Here is a 12,774-nt window from a genome sequence, read left to right on the forward strand (position 1 = left end):
TACTAAAACACCTTTGCTCACTAGTAGGCCCTGCATTGGGGACCTCATAGACTGAGTATCACATTGGCTGTCAACTGCAGATAAGCCAAATGACATCTACAAAGGCAACAGGTCTGCAGTGTCAGTGTGTGACAGAAGCTAGAAGCAGAGCACATTGGTGTGAGCATCATAATGTAGTAGTGTCAGGTGTGGGGTAGGATGGGTTTAGTCACATTACTGTGGATATGTTTACTGTATTCCATACTAGGATGTGCACTTGCATCCCTATAAGTATTTTGTAGAGTGTCATTCCTAGTAATGGTGATGTTGCTCAACTACGTTATGCTGAGCAACACTTCATTTCTTGGAGTTTGGATGCTGGGCTGCTGTATTTTGTACAAGTTATCTGCAGTTTTGCTCCTGTAATACTCTGACCCTGATTCACAGTGTGTGAACTGGAGACTACTTTATGGATCTGCATATAATATATATATATATATATATATATATATATATATATATATATATATATATATATATTTAGCAACTGCAAAACCTGTCATCTTTCAGGTATGCAATTTCTTCACTAAACACTATTTTTTTTATAAACTACATAAGGCTGTGGTATACAATTTGGATCACGTCAATCTAGTGCAGTTTTGCACAAAGTTGATGAATCCTGCCCAGGAAGTACAAACCAACAATTCTGTTTATTGGTGGAGCAAGAAAGGAATCTGAAAAAGGCAAACTATCAAGCTGATGAACGCATTTTTTAATGTAAATGGTAGGATGGGAAAGAAAGTCAAGGTGCATCAAAATTTCTGTTGTAATTCAAAACACAAACTGACAATGTTTGAATCTACAGAGACCACTCAACAGTAACTAATGCAAGGTATATAATTTATGAAGAAAAAAAACACATAGGCATGCATCTGTATGTACGTATATGTACACGTCTATCTATATCTACCTATACATATAGACAGATATGGACAGATATGGATATAGGTAGATAGATATTCATATACTTCACAAGTCTACCAGTCTCTCTCAGGGCAAACATGTTCAATAGGTCTTAGCATTTATGGAAAAAATTCTGAAAGCAAAGAGATGAAGTGCAGTCAGCCAAAACTTTCAAGGATCACAAGAAACTGGAAGAAGTGAAACAGAGTGCCTGACCAGACATTCTAGAATGTTGGCCATAAGGACACTATCAGCTTTACAGAGAAAATCTTTTCTCTTGAATCCCAGTGTTGCTACTACCACAAACATAATACCATGAGTGATGACGTGATAACAAATGGTAAAATCCTAAACCGTTCATGACCTGTCTGATGAAAGGAGATATTGCCAGCACAACTAACTGGAATCTTGTAAATAATTATGTCACTGGTGAATATCGAAATGACTTCTACAAGATGCTTGTGTTACAAATGTACTAGAACTGTATGCCATGTGTATATCAAATTGGTTTGTACAGACATTTGTGTTGAAAAGATATTTCATAAAGTGTTTGCGTTTGAAATGCATCCACAGTGTGAACAGAAATGTACATGCACTAGTGTAACTGTTTAATTATATATATTTCAACAGTGGAAACTGGAATACAGGAAGTTAACTTCAGTCCAGCAAACTTTAGGAAACTATCTTAAATTAAATTACTTTATAGGCTACTCAATAAAGAGGCTCTCTGACAGTTTTCAATGCAGCTAGAGACAAACTCTGTGCTAGGAAACTTTCTGTATTGTCTTTAGTGTGAAATAATTACTAGTCCTGAAAACATGAAGGAATGCAATTGTTTTATGGCTTCCAGCATCAGCCAAAGATCTGAGGTCTATGTATTTTTACAGGTAGATGCTAAATACCGCCAGCTACCAGCAGTGGGGGTTTCACCTGGGAACTAGGAGTCAGATGACAAGAAGTGATGTCATTCTTCAAGCTATCCCAGCAGTAATATTTTAGATATTAATTTGAGAGGTCTCTTAGTGAGACAAAGCATTCTGTATTCTGTGTTGGACCTAACAACAACTAGAAGATCCATTCATCACATCTGCCTTGTTCTATTAGTAAGTTCTTAGGTTATTGTATAATTCTCTTAGATACAGTCAGGAATATAGTGAAGCTTGGCTCAGATAATTTTCTTTATTTGTGTCAGCCTGTACTGCAATGTTATTTTAAATACATCCTGTGGTTTTGAACTCCGATGTCACTGTGGATATACATTTAGAAGTGTTGTGTTCTTTTATTATTTATTACTAAATATATTTAAACCTTTCATTGTGGCTGATCTGTGTAGAGATATTTAAGTTTTGAGAGTACATGCATATTTATTTGGTGACACTGTGTGGGCCACTCCTAACACCCTTGCTCTTAGTCAAACTACCATTTGTATTAATAGTAATATTACACAGTAAAATTGGTCACCCTTTGTTAAGGACTCTAAAGTAGCTGATAAGGAGTGACCGGTGGTAGTGATAACTACCTTATAATCTGAGCAGAAGGAGGCATAGCTAGTAAACCTGTGCCAGCCTTTCCCAGGTGTGTGTGTGTGTGTGTGTGTGTGTGTGTGTGTGTGTGTGTGTGTGTGTGTCTGTGGAGGGCGTGTGTCAGCTACTTAGGCAGGGAAATGAAGCACTGTCTGGACAGAACAGTGCTGGAGGCCCTGGTATGGTGACACAGCTGAGATCTCAACTCTATAGCTGTGCCAGTGGGGAGTCTTATAGGGGAGCTGGAGAAAGAGTGAGAAACCAGACCCGGACTGACTGTGGTCTCTGTGCGCTCTTAAGGGAAATTACACTTGATCCAGAGAGCTGCCAGTGAACGTCCCCCACAGGTGCCAGTGGTAAGGACTGAGGCTCCTTGATTACGGGTCCAGTGGTGGGTCATCACAACCTGCTCCAAAGCAGATTTGGCAGAATCTCTGGAGCTACCTTCTGGTCTCAACGCAAAGTTAGCCATTGTAAGATCTAAAGAGAAAAATTAGTCTTTGTTTGATAAGTAGGGGAGGAAAGCCTGTAAGGTGACTGCATAAACAAAGGGAGGATGGTAAACTATACATAAGAAACTACAGACATTTCTCTCTACAAGACAGATATGGCAGTGTTTCAGGAGGGGGTTATTTTAGTGTCAACATCTCTATTTTTTTTGTACCTCAGTCTTTGAGCATTTGACAAAAATCCTTCTAAATGGCAAAGTCCAGGCACTGATAGGTGGACAGAAGATATTTTTCCAACAAGAATCAGAGTACTTAAGCTGCATAAAGAAATATGTACTAAAGAAAGTTCCCCATTTAGTAATACCTGAAAGTCATGAAAATGAGACCAAGGCTATATATTATTCGACCAGCAACAGGAAGAAATCCTATCAGTATGGAATAGGTTTATAAACCTGTTAATGTTAATACTGGCCTTTACTTATATGAAGTTACTCCACAAATATCAGAGTCCAACCACAAGGCTTAAAAGTATGGAGTGCACTAGGATGGACACTTGCTGGAGTTACAAAAACTATATGTGAATATTGTAAGTAATCCCTACTGGGTACATCTAACAGTAGCAGTCATAATTGTATAGCAACCCAATTACCTCACAGGCTACAGTATAGTAGCAGTGCTTCTTATGTGCCTCATTCATGAGCCTAGAGATTTTATTTTGCAAACTGTGTTGGTTTTGTAGAGTACAAGTAGAGGCTGCACCAATAAATAGAAGACTATATTCTATGGCAGGGTGGGGGTGGACAGCACTTTTCTCAGTAATGCATTTTATAGGTTCATAGGTAAGTACTGTGTTAGCTGCCCTTCTAGGTCATTTTAAGCCTAGCCAATTTTCCACAGGTGAGAATCATACATTGTACCTTGTGTCCGTGAGGTAAACACTTTAACCATTACACCAATACCCACCCCCTGTTCAGTTAGATAACAAAAAACATACACAATAGCATATGCAAGGCATATTAGTGATTCTGTTTCCAATTTGCAAAGATAAGCCTGTAAGTGAAGGGTGGATTAAGTTGATCACCCAGATACTTGTAGGTCTGCACATTTTCAGGCAAACTGACATCAGGGCAAATATGTTCCATTGACTGTTTTGCATGTAGGCTCTTCTGAACACAAAAGGCACTGTTTTTGCTTTCCCTTAATCTAACTTATGGCTCAAATTGTTGAGAGACACGCAGAGCTTATTTAAGCTGACGTTTAGTGCATTAGACATCGGAAAGAGAGGGGTGCCAGATGACCAAATCAGCATATAGAAGGAGGTTACAGATGCCAAGGAAAATGCTGGAGAAGCTAAGGTAAAGGTCTCAGCACACAGCCTTGGAGAATTCCTGATTTAATTCAAAGTAATGACTTTCTTTGCTTAACAGATAACCATAATCATCTTTGTCAAACTTACATAGTAAGCCATTTCACTGCAAGAACTTAGACCATAGGCTAATAACTTTTGTGTGAGTTAAATGCTTTTCAGAGGTCAGTGAAAACAACACTGCTAAGCTGTCCACCATCCATGGCAATGAACAAGCTGTTTATAAAGACAGTAACAGCTATACTACTGAAGTGCCCCTTCATGAAGCCATGCTGCAAGCTGCAACAAAGTAGTAAATAGATTTCTATGTCCACTTTTAACTTTGATTGTTTCTGTTTTGTCTAAGACTTTTTTCATAGAAGTACAACAACAGTAATGAATCTGCATGACCCAGTTGGTCAGACACAACTAAATTTTATTTTGTAATCAGAATGACAGTTTATTTTCCTACAGATTAGGCAAAACTAAGATGGAGAAAGAAGAGTTGATGATGTGTCGAAGTAGTATAGCTATAGATGTGCTGCATGCCTCCAAAATGTAGGATGCAAGTTATTGGAGCATGCAGTCCCATGGCGTTGGTCCTCAGGAAGCCACCTGAGAATGGCAGCCAGTGTTGCATTGAAATTTTGATACAGAAAGTAAGGATGTTCTCAGCAATGGTTAGAGTATTACTAGAGGAGAAGGAGGGGCGATAGCAGTTGCTAAGAAGGGATGCAAAGTACTAATTCAGTGACGGAGCAGCCATCACTATTAATATTCTAGGCATCTAGGCATGCCTAGATCTTCCCACCAAAACAATTACCTCTGTCCATACCACCCCAGGCCTACCAAACTACTATTGTTTCCAGAACTGGCCCTTTGCAACACTGGTCAGCTTCTAACATCAGTTCATAATACAAAACACTATTCATAATCAGCATGTTTGCAAAAATATGCATGGTTACTTTTGCAGGTGTAAAAAAAATCTTTAATTTCAGATTATAAATAATAAATAACACCGACAAGGTTGAATGCTCCAAAAACAATCCAAAATAAGTAAAATGTAAAGAGCAACAAACCACCAAGCCAAGTAAAATCCAAACTCTTTAATAAAATTTATTCATAAGCACTTTCGGGACAAGCCCTTCTTCAGATGAACTTACAAAATCAATAAAAACTAACAATACTTAAAAATATTTAAATTTTCAATTATACAATCATGCATCAGTATTTTAGCCTCTTGTTTTTTAAGAGCCAGTTTTAAAGGGACATTTCCATTTATACCTGTGGGCCAATCAGCTCCCAGTTCAAAAATCCATCTCATTTCATTATATTCAGTTTTATTTACCTACATCTCCACCCCTCACATTCAAAATGACCTTTTGTATAACCATAAAAGAAAAACTATGTGAAGGATTACATTCAATATTTGGTACAGAACATTATGTACATCTTTCAGTCACACAGAAGACATATGTTTCAAAATTCTGTCTTTTAGTTTGCAATTCGTCTTAACCAACATAGAAACCTGCACAGTTTCTACATAGAGCTAAATAGACAATGTTTGTGGTCTCACAATCTGCATACAAATCAAAAACAGAATTCTTCTTAGTAACAGGATGTTCAAATCTGTTTTGGCTATTAATAAATAAACAAGCCTTACAGCGTCTGCAAGGAAAAGTGCCCTGCCTGGTAACAGATAACCTCATCTCACGGAGAGGTATATGTTCATGGCATAGCATATCCTTAGATTTTGATTACGCCTAAATGTAAAACTAGGTCTAACTCCTATGATTGCACTTAGTTTATTATCAGATGAAAGAATTTTCTAGTTGCGCTGGATTATGTCACATATGCCACTTATATTATTACTGTATTTTAATATCATCCGCACCGAGTTCTTCAACCCAGTGGTACCAGCATTATGAGTCAAAGTAGAATTATTCCTACTAGAGTACCAGGGTTTTGCTTTATCCTGTCTTCTTTTTATGCTGATAGCTATATTAAATTGTACGACTTCCTTCTTACACCCTCTATTATATAAGTTGTCACTTAACTTTTTCACCTCAAAATCAAAGTTGTCATTATTGGTACAAAACCACGATATCCTATGTGTCTGACAAAAGTACCTCTAGGATGCATGCTATCAAATGTTAGCAAAGCATTTTTCTAGCAGTCCTTTCTATAATGTGGTTTGTAGCTTGCCATCCTGGTCCTTAATTAAAAGGACATCAAGAAAGTCTGTGTTGGTTTCTGAGATGTTAACACTGAATCTCAAAAAATCAGTGGTGCTCTCTAAGTATTTTACAAATGATTTTAAGTGTTCTTTACTGCCTTTCCATAATAAAAACACATAATTCAGAAACCTTAGGTATTGCATTATCTTTGTTTGCCATATATGATCTTTCTTAAACGTATTTTCATCCTCCCAAAAACGCAAGAACTAACTAAGTGCATGTGTTGGCACAGGGTGTGCCCATGGCAACACCCTGTATCTACCAATAAATGGTATCTTGGTACAAAACAAATATTATTTTATAATACAACATTCAACAGCTGACAAATTCTGGAAGTAATAGATGTATCAAACACCTTAGTTTGCATTAATATAACTTCAATAGCTTGCATGCCATATTGATTGGATATCACCGTGAATAAGTTACTGACATCTAACGTAACCAGCAAACAGTCAAAACAATTAATCCCTTGCAGCGATTCATACAGAGTTGACAAAAATGTTCCTGTATCCTTTAAAATCCTAGGAAACAGTGCATGTACTTTCTTCAGTTTTGTCTCAACCCAAATTGACATATGCTCTGTCAACCAACCTCTCCGTGAGACTATACGTCTCAGGGGTGGTGAGGTTAAACTTTTATGTATTTTGGGTAGTGCTTTAAATACTGAAACTACTGAATGTTCAATCCAAATGAATTCTAAAGTGACAGAGTCTAACAAGCCACTCTCAAACATAACCATTATTTGTTTATATATGTTTGATACATCTGTTACTTCCACAATTTGTCAGCTATTGAATATTGTATTAGAAAATAATATTTTTTGTTCCAAGATAACATTTATCGGCACACACTAGGTCGCCATGGGCACAGCCTGTGCCAACACATATGCTAATTTAGTTCTTGTGTTTTGGGAGGATGAAAATATTTTTAAGAAAGATCATATATGGCAAACAAAGATAATACAATACCTAAGGTTTGTGGATGATGTGTTTTTATTATGGAAAGGCACTAAAAAAAAGAGTTAGAATCATTTGTAAAATACTTAGAGAGCACCACTGATTTTTCTGAGATTCAATGTTAACATCTCAGAAATCAACATAGACTTTCTTGATGTACGTTTAATTAAGAATCAGAATGGCAAGCTACAAACCACACTATATAAAAAGGATTGCTGGAAAAATGTTTTACAAACATTTGATAGCATGCATCCTAGATGTATTTTGGGAAACATAGTTAAGGGTCAGACACATAGGATATCGCGGTTATGTACCAATAATGACAGCTTTGATTTTGAGGTGAAAAAGTTAAGTGACAACTTGTGTAAGAAGGAAGTCGTACAATATAATATAGCTACCAGCGTGAAAAGGAGACAGGATAAAGCAAAACCCTGGTAGTCTAGTAGGAATAATTCTACTTTGACTTATAATGCTGGTACCACTGGGTTGAAGAACTCAGTATGGATGATATTAAAATACAGTACTAATATAAGTGGCATATGTGACATAATCCAGCGCAACTGGAAAATTATTTCATCTGATGATAAACTAAGTGCAATTGTAGGAGTTAGACCTAGTTTTACATTTAGGGTAATCAAAATCTAAGGATATGTTATGCCATGAACATATACCTCTCCATGAGATGAGGTTATCTGTTACCAGGCAGGGCACTTTTCTTTGCATACGCTGTAAGGCTTGTTCATCAATAGCCAAAACAGATTTGAACATCCTGTTACTAAGAAGAATTCGTTACTAAGAAGAATTCTGTTTTTGATTTGTATGCAGATTGTCTGACCACAAATATTGTCTATTTAGCTCTATGTAGAAACTGTACAAGTTTCTATGTTGGTAAGACGAATTGCAAACTAAAAGACAGAATTTCGAAACATATGTCTTCTATAGACTGTAAAATATACATAATGCCCTGTACCAAATAATGAATGCAATCCGGCACAGTTTTTCTTTAGTGGCTAAACAAAAGGTAATTTTGAATGTGAGGGGCGGAGATGTAGTAAATAAAACTGAATATAATGAAATGAGATGGATTTTAGAACTGGGAGCTGATCGGCCTGGCCCGCAGGTATAAATGGAAATGTCCCTTTAAAACCGTCTCTTCAAAAACAGAGGCTAAAATACTGATGCATGATTGGATAACTGGAAATGTAAATCTGTTTAAATATTGCTAGTTTTTATTGATTTTGTATGTTCATCTGAAGAAGGGCTTGTCCCGAAAGCATTTATGAAGAGATTTTATTAAAGACTTTGGATTTTAATTGGCCTGGAGGTTTGCTGCTCTTTACATTTTACTTAATTTCAGATTAATCCAAGATGGTGAATTACCATTTACCCTCTTCCTTTACAGAGGGTAATATTTTTCTTGAAGATGCAGCAAAATGTTCAGAATAAGAAGTTATGTACCTAACATAACATTCCACGTTAGTTGTCTTCTTCTCGCCTTCTTTCTTGCTGGTTGGGTTCGGAGCCGATCCTCGGCTCCGACTCGGCCATCTTCAAAAGCTCGAGAGCTGCTTACTGGCTCGAGGTCCCCCTATGTCCCATCATGCCTGGCGCTAGATACCCAGATCTCGTTTGGTAACCTAACTACAGACATAATAATAACAATTATAATAATACAATAAATTTAGCAGGATACAGGAACCTACTGGAGAGATTGACAGAAGTAATAGCCAGAGAAGACTCAGCCAGTGATCAAGAAACCTAAGGAACTCTTCTCGGTCTACTAGGATAGGGGGATGGAAGGTGGGACGCAAAAAAGAAGGCGAGAAGAAGACAACTAACATGGAACTTTATGGTAGGTACATAACGTCTTAATGTTAAGTTGTCTATCTCGCCTTCATTCTTGCTGGTTGGGACAGCGTCCCTAGCACCTCAATCCTGGGTGGCTCATCGGAACAGACTCGTCAGAACAGTGGAACCAAAATCAGCTCTGCTTCTGGAAGCCACATCCAGTTTATAATGTGAAATGAAGGTATGTGGATTAGCCCATGTAGCTGCCGCACAAATAGTTTCCATTGGCAATCTGGCCTGAAAAGCCACAGAAGTAGCTAGAGCTCTGGTGGAGTGACCTTTGGGTTTAGCAGGAAGCTCTTTATTTCTTAACTGATATATAAAGGTAATAGTAGAAGTCAACCACCTAGATAAGGTGACTTTTGACACCGGTAGGCCTTGTTTTCCCTCAGCGTAAGACAGGAAAAACTGGTCTGATTTTCTGATTTGCTTGGTTCTATGCAAGTAAAAGCATAATTGTCTATGGACGTCCAGCTGATGTAACTTGTATTCTGCCTTGTTGGAATAATTTGGAAAGAACACAGGTAGTTCAATGGACTGATTCAAATTATAATCAGAAGTAACCTTTGGAAGAAAGGAAGGGTTAGTCCGAAGAGAAACTCTATCATTGTGAAAAACTAGGAGAACGAACACAAAGAGCCTGAAGTTCAGAAACTCTTCTGGCTGACGTAACTGCGACCAGAAGAAGGGTTTTCCAAGAAAGAAACTTCAAGGAATAGGACGCTGCCGGTTCAAAGGGGGGCAGTATCAGGGAAGCTGGAATCAAATTCAGATCCCACGGAGGCGGGGGATCTCTTACTGGGGGCCTGAGTAGAGTGGTCCCTTTAAGAAAGGCTTTACAAAGCTTATGGGGCATGATGCTGGAATCAGATAGGCCCGTATGAAAGTTTGAAATTGCAGCTAGCTGAACTCTTAATCGTGGCAGAAGAGGATCCTGTTCGAAAAAGTTCTGCTAGAAATTCTAAAATATGGTGTACAGGGGCTGAAAAGGGATCTGTCTTCCTGTTCTCTGCCCATAAGGAAAAACGTTTCCACTTGCTAGCATAAGTTTTCCTAGTGGTCGACTTATGCGAGGATAAGATGATTTCATGCACGAAATGAGAGATGTTGGGAAGCCTGGCTAAGGTTGAAAGTGGAGAAACCAAGCAGTGAGCTGGAGAGATTGAAGAGATTGGCGCAGCCCGCTCGATTGATGGATCAGGAGTTCTGGAATTGGGTCCAGGGCTGCTCCAGAAGGTGATGATGCAGGAAATGGAACCAAATTTGTCGAGGCCAGTAAGGGGCAATGAGGATTATCTTGCATCCCAATGTGGTAGCTTTCTGAATTAGTTTGGGAATCAGGGGAAATGGAGGGAATGCATAAAGAAGTCCCTGGGGCCAATCATGAACTAGAGCGTCTCTGGGGAGGTGTCCGGGGAGAGGAAGGAGAGAGAAGAAATTGTTGTACTTGCTGTTGAAGGGGGTGGCAAAAAGGTCGCAGCAAGGCTGACCCCATTTGCGGAAGATTTTGTCCGCCACAGTCTGACAGAGATGACTCATGAGGCATAAGAATTGCTCTGCTCAGCCTGTCTGCTATAACGTTGGACTTCCCAGGGATGTGCGCTGCTATCAGAAACTGTTGGGAAGAGATCGCCCACTGCCAAAGTCTGAGTGCTTCTCGACATAAGGGGTACGACTTGGTTCCACCCTGCTTGTTGATGTACCATACCACTGACATATTGTCTGTTTGAATTGCAATGGTCCCGGTGGGAAGAGAGTTCTGAAGAGTTTGCAACGCTAAAAGCACGGCTCTCATCTCCAAGACATTGATATGCAGATGGTGCCTTGGACTGTTCTGCCCTAAAAATGCCCCCCACAACCCGATCAGGGAGGCATCCATGGTCACCGTAGCTACTGGAGGAGGAAGAACGAATGGTCTGCCCTGGTGTAATGATGGGGAAACCATCCACCAAAAAAGTTGTTTTTTGCATGATTGTGTGATCATTATCATGTCAGACATTGGGCGTTGCTGGAAGGACCATTGTGTGAACAACATCCACTGAAGAATCCTCATGTGAAAACATGCAAAGGGAACTAGTATTTTAGCTGCTGCCATGAGACCCAATGTTTTTAGGACAAATCTGGCCTGAATCTTTTTGCAACCTAATAAGACCTGCACATGTCATCGAATGGTTAACACTCTGTCTGCTGGGAGAGTCGCTGACATGTCCTTTGTATTTAAATGTGTGCCTATAAAGTTGATAAATTGACACGGTGACAATGCAGACTTTTTGAAATTTATTGTGATGCCTAGAGTAGAGTACAGTACGTTTGGATGGTGTAGTCTCTGGCTAGCAGCAGGTGATGCCTGGTGGTTGCAGTAAGGAGCCAGTCGTCTAAATATGGAAATACCTGGAATCCTTGCCTTCTCAAGTGAGCGGTGACTACTGCCAAACATTTGGTGAACACCCTGGGGGTTGTGGTGAGACCAAAGGGCAGCGCTCTGAACTGATAATGACTGGCTCCCAGTGGAAGCGGAAGAATCTTCTGGAGCATCTGTGCATTTTCATATGGTAGTACACGTCCTGAAGATCTATGGAGCACATCCAATTGTCCTGACCCAGAAAGGATAAAATGGACTGTAGCGTGACCATCCGGAACTTTATTCTTTGAAAAGACCTGTTTAGTCTGCTGAGATCCAGAATGGGTCTCCAGTCCCCTGTCTTTTTTGGTACCAAAAAGAACCTTGAGTAAGTTGCGGATCCTTGTTGGTCTGCTGGGACTGACTGGATGGCTCTTTTACTTAGCAGTTTTGAAATTTCTTGAACTGCTTGATCCCTTAGATTGGGTGGAACATCTGGAAGGGATTTGTTGGAAAAGAGTGGAGTGTGAAAGAAGGGAATTTTGTAGCATTCAGATATGACAGAAAGTACCCATTTGTCTTGTGTTATACTTTGCCAAGCTTTTGTGTACAGCGATAATCTTCCTCCGATGGAGGTGGACAGTCGGGCAGCACTTCAGGGATGCTGGAAGGGCTTGTCAGAGAAAGATTCTCCTTGGCCCTGATTTTGCGGACCCCCCCCTTCCCCCAGGGCAGCGTCTATTATTGTTCCCTCCTCTGCCCCTGGAGGGGAACTCTCCACGTGTGTCAGGCATGGCTCCCTGGAATTTCCGGAACCACATATTCCCACTCTTCTGACCCTTGGGATACGGTCTTGAAGGAGTGGAAAAACGGACTCCAACGGCAGAGAGAGTCTTGCCTTCCTGCTCACACCTGGTAAGGGTATCCTTCACCTGTGGTCCAAACAGAGCAGAACCATCAAAGGGGGTGTTGGTGAAAGACGTCTTGAAGGGTTCTGCAAAGTTGCATAACCGCATCCATGCATGTCTCCTCAAAGCCACACGTGTGCCTGCAGCCCTACTCGCTCCATTGGCTGCATAAGAGATGAGCCGCATGGAGGAGTTTACTACAGAATTTAGAGTCGCCAGCTGGGA

At 39.8% G+C, this 12,774-nt stretch overlaps 1 protein-coding gene across 1 annotated transcript in view; it reads right to left on the reverse strand.

Moving 5' to 3' along the window:
• Nucleotides 1-12,774, reverse strand: part of CHAMP1 (chromosome alignment maintaining phosphoprotein 1) — a 107,790-nt gene that overhangs the window by 66,721 nt on the left and 28,295 nt on the right. The window lies entirely within an intron of this gene.

Source organism: Protopterus annectens, chromosome 5.part0 (genome assembly GCF_019279795.1).
Source record: "Protopterus annectens isolate FY-2018-M chromosome 5.part0, PAN1.0, whole genome shotgun sequence".
NCBI lineage: Eukaryota > Metazoa > Chordata > Ceratodontiformes > Protopteridae > Protopterus > Protopterus annectens.